The sequence below is a fragment of the Brienomyrus brachyistius genome, unplaced genomic scaffold (genome assembly GCF_023856365.1).
Source record: "Brienomyrus brachyistius isolate T26 unplaced genomic scaffold, BBRACH_0.4 scaffold35, whole genome shotgun sequence".
Taxonomy (NCBI): Eukaryota; Metazoa; Chordata; class Actinopteri; order Osteoglossiformes; family Mormyridae; genus Brienomyrus; species Brienomyrus brachyistius.
In genome coordinates, this window is record NW_026042310.1 from 1361675 (window position 1) to 1378595 (window position 16921).

Sequence of the window (16921 nt, forward strand, 5' to 3'; positions counted from 1 at the left end):
CAGATATATCTGTATTTGAGTAACGTATACGCACATGCAGATACATAGTATACATGTCTCACGAACCTTTGTTCTGGCTGTTATGTCAGCATGAAAGAATGCCCCTCGCTTAGCCTTAGCCAGAGGGTCACCTGTCCATCACCATCACGGCTGCCACGCACTCCTGTTTGCACGCGCGGGGGGACACACCCAGCTCAGACATCCCGGGCGCATGCGAGCGCGCAGCGAAGGCCGCCGCTGCTTTTCTTTGCCCCTCTTTCTCTCGTTCAGGTGGGCGGGGGGGGGGAGGTTGTTCTAATGGAAGGAAGCACAGGAAGGGAGTGGGGTGGGGGATATTCTTGGAAATACAACAAAACCAAGTCAAAACAAGAGGGAAAGAAAAAGAGGTAAAAAAAGAGCAAGCCCCTCCCATCCGGGTTTAAGGTGTCTCAGACAGGTATAACCTGAAAGGATGAGGACGGCTCACAGCCGACTCCCTGTCACTCACGGCGGCCTGGCCGCCTACGCCATCGCCCGCTCGGGAGGCCCCTCCTCCTCGTTTCAGACACCAGGGTCGCTGCCCACTCGCTCGAAGCCCCCGGCCTCCGTACCCGATACCGAGCCGCCATGCTTGCCCCCATCTGCCCGGCCTTCCGCCACCCCCCCCCCCTCCCCCGGCCGTCTCTACGCTCTCCTTTGTCCGAGTGTCAGCAGCCCACGATTATGGAATATCAAAAAAAAAAAAAAAAAACAATTTGAAAAATAAACAAACCAAAAAAAAGTGACACTTCCAAACTTGTCCGACTGATTCGCTGAGGTCGCGTCTCTATAGAGGAGTCTGGGGTTACGCTTTGTGACTCACTAAGGTGAACCTGTCACTGGCACGGTCTTTTCAATGCTATTTACGTCTCTCGGTAACCATAGCGGTTCCACGAGTTCCGTCACCTTTGTTTGCAAACAGAAGGGGGGACAATCGACAGGATTTCGCACCAAAGCCCCTTTGAATTACTCCACGGCTTGCAACAACAAAGAAGACATCATTTGGACAGGATGGATTAGGGCCACTGTACAATCTGCCCGTGCATGATGGACTGTGCTGTCTGGCAGTGGAGGTGACAGTGATTTTTGCACTCACGAGAGCTCCGTTCTCAGCCCTCGTGGCCCAGCTGTGACTCCATACGTCGGCACTCCTGTTCATTTTTCACGCCCTATTTCGAGGCGCTGCACCATTCTCCGACATGTATGACTTCCTGCTTTGTCACTGCAATCGTTTACAAAATGATCATCTTGCCCATTGCTGCTGTGACCCTCCCACCCCTCGCTGTTACCCGCTGAATGCTCTTGCTGCCAATTTCAGTCAGAATTTTCATTGTTTTAATTCACCCGCTCTATTCATTATTCATGCTGTGCAAAGATAATAATTGAAAAGACACAATGGGTAGGAATGTAAATAAACTGAGTAAATAATAGTGAGTAGAATGATTTCTCGCCAAGACTGCTGCTTTTATTCACGGGTTGTCACATGGTGTCGCACTGCATGTTTTTATAATGAAAATTAAACATGTAAAGAAAAACAGGGGGACTAGAAGGGAGACACCGGCAGGAAGCTCGAGGGGGCAAGACGGAACAGAGATCCTACACACCTCGGAAACGGCACGCAAACAGGTGGCGGACAGAGAAATGTCACACGCACAGGGCTGGGGGCGGGATTTGAACCCTCATCCTGGAGGTGTGAGGCTACTGTGACAAACATGCACCTGTGTGTATATATCAAAAATGCAGGTAAATAATGCACTCCTCTCCCTGAAGGGGTGTCCGATAGAGGGAGAGAAAATGGTGTTTGCATGCGAGAAAAACTTAAATGTTCATACTGGCTGTGAGACAGGATGTCATGGATATCAAAGAGGAAGTTGTGCCTCTTCAGCCGGTTACTGTCGCCATTTGGGATCATTTTACGTAGTTTGTCCAGGCGTAAGTAATCCTTGGAGTTCTGATCTAACATTTATACGACAATCTATTCAGAGGGCAAACCGCTGCGGATTTGCATAGAGAATCGCAGTGCTGACGTGCCGATGCGAGCAGTAGCTATTAAAAACCTTCCAGTACGCACATTCATGAAATCCCCCGGCCCTCGCCTGTCAACGGCTGTGCTCTCCCAGTTTAATACAGCACCTGCGTGTGGACGTCCCTCACAGGATGGCGACGACGGTTAAACGGTGTGGCTACGCTGTTAAAACTGTGCTCCCGATTACGCCTGAGCCTTAAAAAGTGGCTGGGGCAAATGATTCGGCGCTCTCGGGCCGAGAAAGTACGTTTTTTTGAGCCGCGTCAGAATATCGATACCGAAGAGAGCTGGGGTAGAATGTCAGTAACTGTTTTTACGAAAAAGGAATGAGGCACATGAGTGGTACTGGCGACGGTGCAGACAGGCATTTCTCCAGAACAGTCTGCCTCGTGTCTTCAGGCTTTGCACTGGTGCACTGGCAGTTGCTCTAGTAACACTTTCCGTTTTTAATCTTTTAAGCTTTTGTTTTTGCTAGTATGACATACTCAATAAAAAAAAAAAAAGACTCAGGAAACTCTTTATCCCTGAACGGGATGCTTATCTTCAGTAATTACCGCGTCTCTCCATTTCCGTGGGACGGAGCCAAAGATAGAGGGGAAGACTGCGTGGCGACTGTGGGCCCCGGCGATCGGTTTTTCCAGTGAACCAGTAGCGGTTCGAACAAAACAGAAGGAAAAAAAAGAAAAAAAAAAAAAATCAAAACAAAACCTTTACACAAGTGCTGAATCAAATTGTATTTGTTATCCAAACCTGTGCTGCTCTGCCCCCCCCCCCCCCCCCCGACACTCTCAGGAGGGATTTGCGATACATATTCATGGGGGTCCGCTAGAGTCCCAGCTGCCAATTTACGGACAGCAGTCATGGACACAAGGGAAAGGCTACTGCAGGGGCGCCCTAATAGTGCTCTTTTTTTGACATTTTAACAAGACGCTTTTGGTGGTTCATTCTGATGTCACTGCGGCTTCCTGTATAATGTGTTCTGCCTGGTCCCACGGCGACCCCCAAAGCCAGAGTGGGGCCGCCTGCCCTCATTCCAGAAAGGTCTTCCGACCTCATTTCGGAGGACAGGGAAGCTGAGAGACTCTGCTCGTCACTCTGCCCCAGAGTTGCTTGTCCAACCGCTGCCAGTCAACATCAAAGCTGCCATTTCTGCCCAGCTAAGAATATGCATGTTTTTTTTTTTTTTGTTTGTTATTTTTATGGTATGACTGATAGCTGTTCTTTTCCCCTCTCTCACGTTTTTTCTCACGGTCTGAAAGCCAGACGGGAGAGTTCATAAGGTGTGCCCCTTTCGTTGGTGATTAAGAGGGTGGTTGGGGGGGGGGGGGGGTGCGGGGGGGTGGAGCCGGTGCAGGTCAATCGCTTTCCTCCTGTTGTGGAGATTATTAGATTTACTTCCGCAGACATTCAGCAAAAGGCCCGAGAACACAGCCCAGAGCTGTTCCTGCGCTTAAGTAAACTCACCTCCCATGCATTCCTGCTCGACCAGATTCCTTCTTCGCGCTGCCGTTGCGGCTGGTGGATTTGTTCACGAAGGCGGCAGGTCGTTGCCGGGATGCTGCCTATGCCTGTCTTGTTGCACAGGCCTCCTCTTCCTCCCAGGGCCTAATTTTGGGGAGGGGTTGGTTCTTTATCTTTTATTTACCTGCTCACATGTTTCCCTCCAAAACGCAGTGACGGCGCTGTGCGCTCTATTCGGTTGCGGCCCACTCCTTTAAACCTGGATTCAGATTTGTAACGCCTGAGCGAAATGGGTCATAGGGACCGCGTGACCAGGTCAAGGTGACCTGGAAAGTGTGCGTGACCAGGACAGGGTGACAGAGAGGGTCAGGGGTCGAGGAGTGAGTGGGGGGGGGGACACAAATCTGCTCCCACGTTCTTTTGGGAAGCGCAGATGCCGAGAATCCGAGAGCCGACCGGTCTCCGCGCGAGTCTGTCATCATCGGGTAGCTCTATGGCTGAGAGTCTGGAATCGTCGAAATCCCGGAAGAGGTCAAACTTTTCTACTACGCCGGGGTGGAATAATTAGGCTGGATCTCTTTAAGTGCTTTGGACTCTCCACTCAGCAGCCAAATGAATTTAATAGCTGGTCTTTAGTGCAGCATGTGATCGGACGCCTCGTTTTGGGAGGGCGGAGCCCGGCCTGGTGGAGCTGCATGCACATGGCCTGCGGTGACCAGCCCGCTCAGACTGCTGCATGGCTGGTGGCCGGGGCGTCCCAGGTATTTACAGATGCCTGAATGCGGCAGCAGCTGCCCTGGGAAATTCCGCTCCTGTCTGGCATACATATCCATGAAGGTCCGTCCGGGTTTGCAGTCCTGACGTGCGGGTAATTGGAACACACTAGACCTCTCATTTTTCCAGACCCCTCTGCCCCCCAGGGGAGGTGCTTAATCTACATCTACATGCAACCTCCATGTGCTTGGGGGGGGGGGGGGTGGTGCCCCACAAGGCCGGAGGGCTGAGGATGACAAGGCTTTGGGTTGTATTCCGGAAGGACCTACGTCCTGACCGATTAATCTAAAAGGGTAGCTTCGGTTATGAATGTATGCATTTATGTATTTGTATATTTATGTATATGGTATTCAGATACAGGCAGGGGGAAAAGCACTTTTTACCAGACGAGCAGGAGCCACCGAAGTAATTTCCACTGCCTCACCTGATTTAAAATGACGGAACGTTCCGGGCAGTTTAGTCGACAGGGGACCTTGACGTTACAGATGCCTGTAGCCCTCCTCTGTGGATAGCAGAGAGCATCCACATGCAACACTCACAGAAGGTCTTGGGATGCTTCCTTAATTCGGTAAAAATATTGCAAATATGCTTATATTTTTAACAAAAATCATTATTTTATTCGTTTACAAAAAAATATATATTTTAGCAATTTCAGTAAAATATTAATTTCAAAAACTAATGAATTGATACAGAAATTACAGTTCTGGAAGAGCTTGAGTCCTGAGTTAAAAGTTCGTTGCCAAACAGTCTCACTGGGAGCTTTTTAATCACAATAACATGAAACGCCAAACATTCGGGTTTAGTATCCCTTTTGGCAGCCAGGGACTATAATAGCAATTAATAGCTAAATGGCAAGAAGAGACCTGAATGAGTCAGTCAAAAAAAATAAAAAATTATTATGACAGGTCTGGAGATGTGAGGAGAGGAAGTAGCAGAGTGGTCTCAATAGTCAGCAGGCTACACAGGTGGAAACCTTGTGAAAGTTTATGAACAGACAGTCAGAAGTATCTTTATTGCCATCTTGATGAGTCATGGGTCATGTGAAGGACATTTAAAAATGTCATATTGATACATGAGGATAAGAGATAAAATTATAATAAAAAAAATACTGTTAAAAAAATGCAACTGCAAATGGGCAATGAAACCAAATGAGCTGAATTTCGGTTACAGTGTTATGATTATAGTATGTTTTAGCAGCTGAATCAACAATCAGATATCAGGGAAGACTGCAGTTATTACTGCCCCCCTAAATTGACCACAATGTGTGATTGTGAGTGTTCGTGTCCTGTGATGAACTGGCAACACATCCAAGGGTATACCCCAAACCCGTAGTCTGTACTGCTTGGAACGTCCAAATTCATTTATATCCATTGGACCCTAAATATGCCACCTATATGTACAGCATAGTGCAAAGGGATTATCATAGGGACAGGCTGTTGTACCTTTGAATGCATCCCCCACAGGTCACCTGCTTTCTGAGTCACAGGGAAGAAAACGTCGGGCAGCCGGCGGCAGTGGTGGCGCCGTAATTATGGTAATGGCCTGCAGGGGGGAGCGTGGAGCCTGGGGCTGCATTCATGAGTCACAACATGACCTGAATGTGGGCCGAGGGCGTCGTCGCTGCTGCAATTAGCGGGCGAGCAGCACGGCGGAACGGGGGTCCTCAACCAGAACTCGGTGGGAAACAGGTGAGGGGCAAATTAGGCTAGCGGCATGGTGGCCGTCGCTAGTGGGCGGGGGTCCTCCAGCCCCCAGCGCCGATATCTTATCATATGAATGCGCATCCTTGTTCCATTGTCCAAAATCCATCCTTTGTGTTACATTCATGGCCTGGTCCCATTCTGTACTCCATGTGGCCTGAAACGTTCCTTCACTACGGGGGTGAGAACTATCGCCGAAGTGAAGCAGCACTTCATAAAGCAGCTACTTAAAATCGCACCCCCCCCCTTGAACCTGAGCTGCCCCAGCAATTGTGACGGCTAAAGAAGAAAAAAAAACCACAAATTAAGTTCAATTCTGCTGTCAAAGCATCAGTGCTGACACTCTCTTCTCGCTTGACGTCACGTCACGTTGTCAGAACCTTTCGCTCTGGGTACGACGATCCCTTCATGCGAACGTGCTTTAATCAAGGTGCTGGCGCTGACCAGGACAGCAGCTAGCCCCGTGATTCCTTCCCCAGAAGGCTCTGGCTCTTTTACCCATGCGTCACCTGCTTCAGTGCAGTGGCCAGTTGCATTATGGGTACAAATTCAAGTCATTCCCGATAAAAATGAATGACTAGGCAGTTAAACCCTAACAAACCGATTGGTTCGACTATGCTGCTTAGGGAACGTCAAGTTGTTGCACTTGTGATGTTTGTTCCGTGTGATCAAGTAAAAAGTCACTAAAATGGATTTGGTCCAGTAGCTGCTTTTATTAAAATGCACATTATGTCAGAAGAGATCATGGTTATTCTGTAGATTTTCACTATACAAACTGCGTATTGGAGCAATAGCATGTTGGTAACAGGCACGCATGTGTTTTCATAGGTAGTGAAAACAGTCACACGGTAATTGCCATATTAGCCGCTCACTTACGGGCGAGATGGCGGTAAACATGTAGTAAACAGATGACAGGACTGTCACTCATCATTCACGTGAAAAGCGACTCGGCAAGAGCGCCCCCTCTGAGCACACGCATCCGGGGTCAAACGCGGTGCAGACAGAGACATTCAGGAAAACCCGAAAAAGTTTCTTCGCTCGTTATGACCTGTTATTATTAAGCTCTTATTTAGTTTCTATTTTATTTTCTAGTATAATAGAAAAAAAATCTGTTTGGATTTCTCATGCTTTAAGAAAACACACACACAAAACATCTCAGGTTGTTGCTGGCGGCAGCGGGAACTTTAAAGGAACAAAGGATCATTAATCGAGCGTAGCAGAGCGGACGCTCTGACGATCGGAAGACACCCCCCCCCCCCCCCCCCGATGCGTGTAGAATATTGTGGATTACACCCCACTCCAGCTGTATGTTTCACTCGGTGGGGTCGACAAAGCACGATGGAACAAAACCAAAACAACAACAAAATCTAACGAGTGTAGGATTTCGTTTGCTAAGACAGCGAGTCCTCTGGCTGCACTGGCTGCCTCCGTCTGCGCATGCCGGATCAGGGCCCGTAATTGCGATCGCGGGGCGCGGCCAAACAAAACGTGCCCCGGGTGCCGAGACGCGAACGCATGCCAGCGGGCTGCCAAGTGGGGAGTGCTCCGCCGTGCCAGTAATGTATCCGCATGGGCGGACCGCAAGCCGTCTGCGGGCCGCGACCGCACCCTGCCTGTCTGCGGCTCGCCTCTGGCCAAGCCGTTGGCGAGTTTGGCGGACGTCGTTTCGCTCATCGCCGGTTAAGTCCAGATGGCGAGATGGACAGGTGACGCATAAGCCGATGATGAATCCAGCGGTCTTTGCGTCCCCCAAAAAGATGAACCGTACTGTTTATGACAGCGCTCCAGAAATGGGGCGTGGCATGTGCTCCTTTCCTGCTGATTCTGTAACTAGGGCTGTGGGGCAGGGCGCGTACCAGGGGTCCAAAGGCTGGGGAAGGGGGCGAGTCCCAAACTTGTGGACTAAAACATGTCAAGTCGACAAAGACGCAATGAGGTCACATAACCACATAATTTCCCAAATTACTGAAATGACAGCAATCACCTTTTATTCATAGGAATGATGTATGGCTCAGTGAGTTAGACTGTTCTGTCTGTGATCGGAAGGTTGCTGGTTTGAATCCCCGGGTCAGCAGAATAGTTTAGGTTTTGGGCCCCTCAGTGAGGCCCTTACCCCCCCCCCCCCCCCGCTAATGAGACTGTCCGATCGTGCTTCCGTAAAATGAAATGTGTGTTGCTTTGGCTAAAGACATCTGCTGCGTAAATATAAAAGTATTGAGGAATTTGGCCTGTTGCTGGTACAGATTGATTCGATAATCAGTTACACGGTGTTATGGCTGCTGGTTAGAGAGCAGAATTAAGTCCTGGAAGCTTTTTGTTGGGGGTGGGGACGCACATATTGTATATATCATTTCTCAGTGCAGGCGCTTGAAGCGCCGACCCTCTGGTGGGGTGCTTAGCCACCCCATGCTGGCGTCTCAGTGGGGCCTCCTCCTCATCTCGCACCCCCTCGCCATGTAGGTAGCCTATCAGGGTGTGCCCCTTTTTGGGTGGGGGGGGGGGGGGTGGCGGCTGCGTGGGAGCTGTCTGGGGTTGCACGCGGGCCTCTTCAGCGGTGGACCTGTCCCTGCTTGCAGTCGTAGGATGCAGCACGGTGAGCTGACGCAGAATTTTCTTGCCACGTGGTGAGGGAGAGATGGGCTCGGAACCTTCGGGAAATTGGGGAGGCGCTTGGGGGAACATTGCATGTCCTGTCACTGCTCAAACTGCAGAACGAGGACCTGGGACGGCCAGGAAAAAGGCGTTACATTGGACCTGCCCGCCATCACTCAGCTGAGAGCGGAGTCGGTTGCGTTTATTAAGTATTAAATGTGCTTGATGGAATGACGATATCCTAACATTTATAGGTGTCCGTTAGAAAACCCCGTCCGACTTTACCTGCAGTCTTTACAGCTGACCACATTTTAAACCCCAGATATATCAGGTAAAGCGTAGCTGAGTGCGTTTAAATATCATTAACGAAAGTGCTTCGATATTCTGGGAATATTCCAGAGTAGGAATCGTTTTTTTTCCCCACTTCAGATGCAAACGAAGTCGACGGGTTAAAGACGCGCACGATGTGAGCTCGGCAATTTTAGGGGCCATTGACTCGATTACAGCCCCTAGTTTAGAGTAGGTGTCGCCCTAATTGTAGCATCCCGACGAATTGGGGGGGGGGGTCGAGCGCGAGAGTGAGGAGAAAACCTCCGGCAAAAGTAAGAATAACACTCTACGGTCACACCTCCAGGCTAAGGCTGACTGCTCGGAAGGAGGAGGGGGGCGGACGAAAAGAATTACTTGACGAGTTTATTGTCTGAGCCAGGGGCTCAGGGAAACGGCTCAGCCAGGGTTGCTAGGCGACAGAGGTGTCTGGTGTTTGGGGGGGGGCAGCAGGCTGGAGGCAGACAGGTTAATCCTCTCTGAGAAACCAATTCCAGGCTCCCCTCAGCTTGACGGCCCCCGCACACTGGAGTCACCGGGCGTGCTCGAGATGTGCACACCGCCCTAATTGACACGCTGCAAAGCCCCCTGCTGCAACCCCCTTCCACCTATTCATTCGCTGTTTCGTTTTTTTTCTCCCTCAGACTGGAAGCTTCTGTCGGCCGTGAGCATCGCCCGGCGGTGTGCCTGCCCTTCCAGGATTTCTAGCTGAGCTCTGAAAAACCGATTTCTCAATTCACTTGAATTCAATGGCGGCTCCCAGCCTCATCCAGCTCTCACGTACAGGAGTGGGTGCCTTGTCCCACACCCCCCCCCTAGCTGTTCCATCTTAAACCGGTGAGGTCATCAGCCCCTCTCACATAGAAAACATGCGTGCACATTGACGATTGGACAATCGTCTTACGTCCTGCAGAAAATATATCACGTAAATTACTGATAGATGTCAGATCGGACATACATCATGTGTCTCACATATAAACCACACAGGATTTAATGTCAGGTGCAGAAATTTCACAATATTTATCTGTACATTTGGGGTCTTCATATCCAGGTGTACTTATAGCTTCACGTAAAACGGATCTACCTCTGGACATGAACAAGTTCAAGACTCTCTCATATTCCTGCCATAATTGACTTAAACTCCCTCTTAGACTTGACATAATTGTCTTAGACTTTCTTGTAGACTTCATATAATTGAGTATATCAATATAGACCTCTCTCATAGACCTGGTTTAAATGTCTTAGAATCTCTCGTAGACTTGGTAGAATTGTCAGACTCCTTCTTAGCATGATTGTCTTAGACTCTGTAGAGTTGTCTTAGACTCTTTCTTAGCAGAGCAATGGCATTATGTACATCGACATGTAAGAAAGAGCCGTTACTGTTATCTTATATCCTGTGGAGATATTTCCTAGATGCTAGTGTGCTGTGACATTAGCAAGTAGCGAAATGCAGCTGTCGAACTCGATTGTTCGGCATGGCCAGACGCAGCCTAGCTAATCTTATCTGACTTTATAAACAATTGCCCAGTGTGTTGAACCCGGGGGCATGCAGTCCGAATCCCAGTAGGGGTTCGGCTGTTATACCCTTTTGGCGGGAATTTACCCTTAATTGCTCCAGTATTACACGCCAAAAATCGCCAAAACTGTAGCTTAACAACACAATAAAACTCTATAGGCAAGCTTGATATTTTCCCTCAGAAACAAGCTAATTATCTCAGGCTCCACATCTATGTGTTTGTTAGCATATAGCCTAATATCCCTAATCTATTGCCTAATATGGAAGTAATGAGTCACGTGCAATTGCCCTTTATTTGCTGACCCCTGTAATTGATGGGGGGGGGGGGGGGGCGGAGTGGATGCCCACAGGAAAACTTGCAATATTTTCGTTGTGGAAATGGGGGGCGTAGAACCTGATAAGCAGTTTGGTAAATGGATGGATGGATTAATTGTTGACGAATACGCACATTTATACAATGCCTGTATTTTCCCCTCGATGGTGCCGCCTGAGAGATGGAATGAAATCACCCGGGATTCAAATCCGCCATCCGCACTTGAGAGGCCACCTTTCCTGCCAACGGGCCGTATATGCCAGGGTCAGCTTGGCCGGGTGCCATCGTATCCTGTTTGGCATCTCCGGAGAGGGCCTGCACGCCAGTCTGCCACTCTGCCAGCTAAAAGAATCGCTGGGATCAGTTGTGGTTGTGTCACACCCTGCATGGCATGATTAACTGCCCTGGAACCGCCTTCCCTATTACTGATCTGGGATCAGGCAGCGCGAGGTGTGGCCGCCGAGGGGGCGGCCCTAGGTTCGAGTGCCATTACGGTTAATTCGAGTGCTTAACGCTGCCCTCTTCAGGTGACTCACCTGAATTTCACCAGGAACACGTCCAGCTGTGTGAACACGTGCGTTTTTTTTTTGTTTTTTTTTCCCCGCGTAAGCCACATAATCTGTGTCGGATTAAAAACGGCAAACCATGGCGGCAACGCTAACGCACCAGAGGTGAGCGTCTGATGTTTACAGTAAGGCAGCGCCCGAGATCTCCGTCCGGGAGTTCAGGCGCTCCTCAAACGAGGCGAAGCCCGTCGCTCTCTCTCTCCACCCTGCTCTGTTTACGTTCCCCCTCTTTTCCCCTTCGGTTCCCGGCTCCCGTGCGTGTCGGAGCACACTGGGACGTGTCTCCGCAGCGACACGGGGCTCCTCAGCAGTGGGGGGGGGACTCCTGGCTCGGGTCCTTCCCCTGATCCGCAGGCGGACCTCCCAGGAAGGCTGCAGTGGGGGCCACAGACGCCCTAATTAGGCCTATCCTCAGAAGCACCCTGCCCTGGGATTTGCCCCCGGGGTTACAGAAGCTTAAGCCACCACCGTCTCTATTTATCTAACTACCTATTTATTTATTTGTTTGTTTGTTGCTTGATTACTTATTAGTCTATCTATTTTTCATTTATTCGTTTATCTATCTATCTATCTATCTATCTATCTATCTATCTATCTATCTGTCTGTCTGTCTGTCTGTCTGTCCTAGGTAATCCCCCCCCCCACAGCCCCTCACTCAAGCCCCTTGTTTGCCAGGTAGCTTTGCGTATTGGTATAAACAAACAGATGCTGGCCATTTAGGAGTGTGTACAGAGATGAGAGCCGGGGGTTGGGGGGGTGGGGCCCTGTGTACTCCGTTCCAGGCCGCTGGCCGTTTCGCTCTTTAGTACATTCATTCGGAGGGATTGGCAGGCCCCAGCTGCGTTTGTGTTGGTTTGGAAACCAACTCCGCAGCCGGGACGATACCCTTAATTATACAACCCACAATGCTTTGCTTCTCCCCGTGTTTTCGGAGTGTGTTTTTATTGAGGTTTTTATTCTTTAATATGTGAATACTTGTCCTATCCATTTCACTGTAAACGCAACATGGGAATTTTGCACGCCAAGATTGAATGGGGGAGATTTTTTTTGTTTTTTTTTTTGATCGAGAATTACCGTAATCCCTCCTGCAATTTGGCTACATGTCTAGTGCCCTCCCCAGCCCTGAAAATAAAATGAAAGCCTACGATTCTAATGATGTGCACAGACTGCAGGGACGTCTGAGGGCTGAGTTTACAAACCTGTACCCAGCCGCGCCTAAGCCCAAACAAGGCCGCCTTCACTGCACCCCCCCCCCCCCCCCCCCCCCGGGCCCGGCGGACTCAAAACCATTTCTTATTATTTGTGGGTATCGGAACTCTAGTTAGCACTTGGCCGCACGGTGCAGACAGCTAGTTTTATGGAAAAAAATAGCATCTATAAATATGTAGCTCAGTGTGCTGTTTGGAATGCAGCACACTGGCATCACTGGCAAGCCAGAAGAGAGCCGATAAACACCATACAGCCAATCAGGACGGAGCAAGCCACAAATCCAAAATACTTAATTCCATAACCAACAGTTGAACTATGACTGTTTTCCATGATACATTTTTAATGTAAAAACTCATTAATGCACAATATTTTCTGTGCTTTAAGATGAATTATAAGGATGTTTAGGCGACGCAATCTTCAAAAATATATATTATATAACAATAGACACAAAGGCTCCGTCCGGGGCAGCCTGATTCGTGACGAGGTGTCAAGTCGAGAGATGCTGCCGTATTTGGAAAATGTCACCGTTCAGAAAAAGGAATAAAAAATCATCGCCGATGTGATCGTTCTGATGTGTTACCCTGCGAACGAATCTCTGTAAAACTTTAGCATAAGCCCGGTCATTGAAAATGTCAAGACAAAGCGAAAGGATTGGCCCTTGCTGACGTTGCTGGTGCGCAATAAAGGTCAGACGGACGTCAGCTTCAAGGTCATGCACTGGAAACTCATCACGCACAAGCCCTTCCACAGTATTTATATGCGTCAGCCCTTGCACTCGTTTCGGAGATTGGATTTAAGTGACACCGGGTTCTAAAATGCGATTGGCCGGTGTGATCAGGATGAAGGCCTGGGATTGGCTGCTGGGTTTTGCACAGGCCTCGGGCCCTGCGCTTTGTAGCTCCTGCAGAACCACAACCGCAATGTGAGAAAAGAAAACATGTTACGTTTTTTTTTTTTTTAATAAGCGTTATCGTAAACGCCCAGCACAGGGTGATACGCAGGGAATCTCTCACCTTTTTATTCAACGCCTTTCCCCTCCGTGCATTACTTAGGCTAAGAACAGAAGCAGTGTTTACCACCGCTCAAGCTGCATACATGCACGGGGCCCCCTGATGGCCACAAACTGTTACTACACCGGCGGGGCCAAGGGGCCCCAAAGTGAATTTTTGCCTGGGACCCCAGAAATAGCAGCCAAGCACTTCAAAAAGGTGCCAGTGACATAATGATTCTTACATAAACGGCGAATGGCGACCCGCCGATCTCGACTCTCAGACAAGATCGCCGCCATTTTCACAGCTGACGCTGTAATCCTCAGCTGCCTCTGAAGCAAACCCCAAAGAGATCGCTCTTCATTTCCAGCAATCGACCGGCCACATTTTGTTAAACGAGTTACGGTACGATGTGATTATGCTTTGGAGTGGATTCACTAGCACGCAGCCGAAGCCATGCCACGTTCCATGTGATTTTAATGGTTGTCTTATTAGCTTCTTGATTTGTTAGATGGTGTGTAGCTCCTGCTCCAGTAACACTTACGCTCATACCTGGACCTTCATTGGAAGCTCAGCCCAGCTGCCTTGTCGACTCCTTGACAGCCGTATGTTTGTAATGTGCTACGTGCCTCACTTGAACTTGTAAAACAAATGTAAATGCATGCACCTTATGTTAATTTGTCCCGTGCTTGATTTAGTGATTACGTCTCGTGCTTGTGAAGTTGCAGCGCTTATGAAAACACAGTAGCTGATTTCTCTTTACACTTCTGGGGTTCAATGTCGTTCTTAATACTCTGACTCAGCCCTAAGCCTAAAGACTTAACTAAGATATAAAATTAAGAAAAGGAGTTACGAGACAATGTACACTATGGATCGACGTAACCTTTCAGTGACTGACAACTGGCACGAGGGTGAATAAAAGTAGGGCACAACTGTCACATCTGTCTCTACTGTCACATCTACACTGTCACATCTGTCTCTACTGTCACATCTACACTGTCACATCTGTCTCTACTGTCACATCTACACTGTCACATCTGTCTCTACTGTCACATCTTTCTCTACTGTCACATCTATACTGTCTCATCTGTTTCTACTGTCACATCTATACTGTCACATCTGTCTCTACTGTCACATCTATACTGTCACATCTGTCTCTACTGTCACATCTGTCTCTACTGTCACATCTATACTGTCACATGTCTCTACTGTCACATCTGTCCCTGTCACATCTGTCTCTACTGTCACATCTGTCTCTACTGTCACATCTATACTGTCACATGTCTCTACTGTCACATCTATACTGTCACATGTCTCTACTGTCACATCTATACTGTCACATGTCTCTACTGTCACATCTATACTGTCACATCTGTCTCTACTGTCACATCTGCCATGTGTGCAGCTGGGAGTAGAGCTTTGTGACCATTCCCCCCCCCTTACAACAAAAATGCTGTTTTCTCCAAAACAGAGGTAAATTCTAAGGGGGGGGGGACAGGCATTGATTCTGTAGATCTTGTCTTGTAATTGAGGCAATTATGTAAACGCCCGCATGACAATAGTCCTAAAACACATACAAGCCACCCCATTAGTTAGGGCGCAACCTAGCGCCCCCCCCACCCCCTCCCCAAATCTGTCTCCTAATTGAGAGGCCACTTAGTGATTATGTTATCTCTAGAGAACAATGGTTAATCAGCAGATTAGTTTAAACTGATGGCATTTGGGCTTTTAGAAAACTTACTGGGAGCTGTAATTGTACCCCACCATTGTACCGGTCCCGTAACGCCTCCGGGGCCCCGTGGCGCTCAGCTCACCCCGCAGGCTCTCCTGGTGCTCTAGGAGTCCGTATCTGCTTTACGTAGCTCTATCGTAGGGGGATTTCACCTGAAAAGTTAGTTATTTATCTGGCCTGGGTGCAAGATGTGTGACAGATCAGTCACATTCCTCGTTTTTCAGTTTCATACATATCGTTAGGATTCTGGAAGCATCATTTTTATGTATATAGAATTTTTGTCATCTAATTGTATCATAAAATTTTATTAATTGCTATGTAATATAGTCAGATTTACATAAAATGCAATTTTCTCCAGTGTCATTAATTTGCATGCTTTAAGTTATTTGAATAAATAGTGAGCTTATAAATATAATTTTGAAATATTTAGCTGTCAAGATATAACCCAGAAAAACAAACCTTTAACTGTGTAAACGTTCAATGCTGCTGCCATTTGTTAGGGTGTTTTCTACGGCTGTAGCTATTCAGTTAGCCATGTGCGCTAACATTTAACGATAAAAAAAATCCTTGCCACCTAAATATGTAAATAAAAAAAGTGTGGTCGAAGACTACGTGCCCTCGAGGCCGCGTCCTTTTGCCCCGTAAGCGTGGGTGGCTGGTCGTCAATTGCCGCAGCTCGTCTGGTAAACAAGCTTTCCGGAAGCATCAGTTCATCATGTGAAAATTAGTGTAGTGTGCAGTTCATTGATCAGTTATGCAATTAGGGTTCTGAATTTTCATTTTTATTGTGGAGTGCCTTTTTATTAATTGTTCCACCTGTTGACAGCAATATATTAATAAAAAAAAAAAACATTGTACAACATAATATATTCTGAATTTAATTATATTTTTTAAGTTGTCTAAGATTTTTGGATTCAAGTTGCCCCAGATCCGCATTGTATTGGATGTAACCACATGCAATTTGATTATTTTTTTTCAGCAAAAAAGACAGATGTTTGTCTGTTGTAAAAATGCATTAAAAACAGGCTCCTCTCATTTCTGCTTCTATTTTTTTTTTTTATTGTAGTCTTTTGTTTTCTTTCTGTTGCTGCTGTCTAATAACAGGGAGGTATTTTGTGATTTTAACAAAGTCCACGTTAAATGTCCATTAAGTTTTATGTCCGTGAATGTAGCCATATTCACGTCCTGTTAAAAAGAAGGATTATTTATCTGGAACGGAAAACGTTGAGAGTTCTGCCGGTTATTGGTTTTCCCGGCCACGAACATAGACGGTCATATTAGAGTCGGACTCTCCTTAATAGAAAATAGTTATTTAAAAAATGTAGGGTTTACTTCTTTGTGTAGGGGATACGACTTACATCTGTTCCTACTAAATTCAAATTCTTGCCTGTAAACAGAGAACGTGGCCTTAATTCTAAAATGGCTCAGTAAGAATATTCCATAACCTTATAAAATGTCGTGCACTGTGTTTGTAAAATGATAACGTTGTATTTAACATAGTGATTAATGGTCAATAACCAGGTTAATTACTGTAAAACAGTGTCATATCATGTATGCATGGCTTACAGCACCTGGCCCGACAGATATAAACGCAAAAGCTTAACTATCATCGACGGTTATGGCTGGTTCCTGATGACTTACGGTAACGTAGACTCACGACAGAGTACTCTCTGGTGTCTCTGGGTATGAAAATCCGGC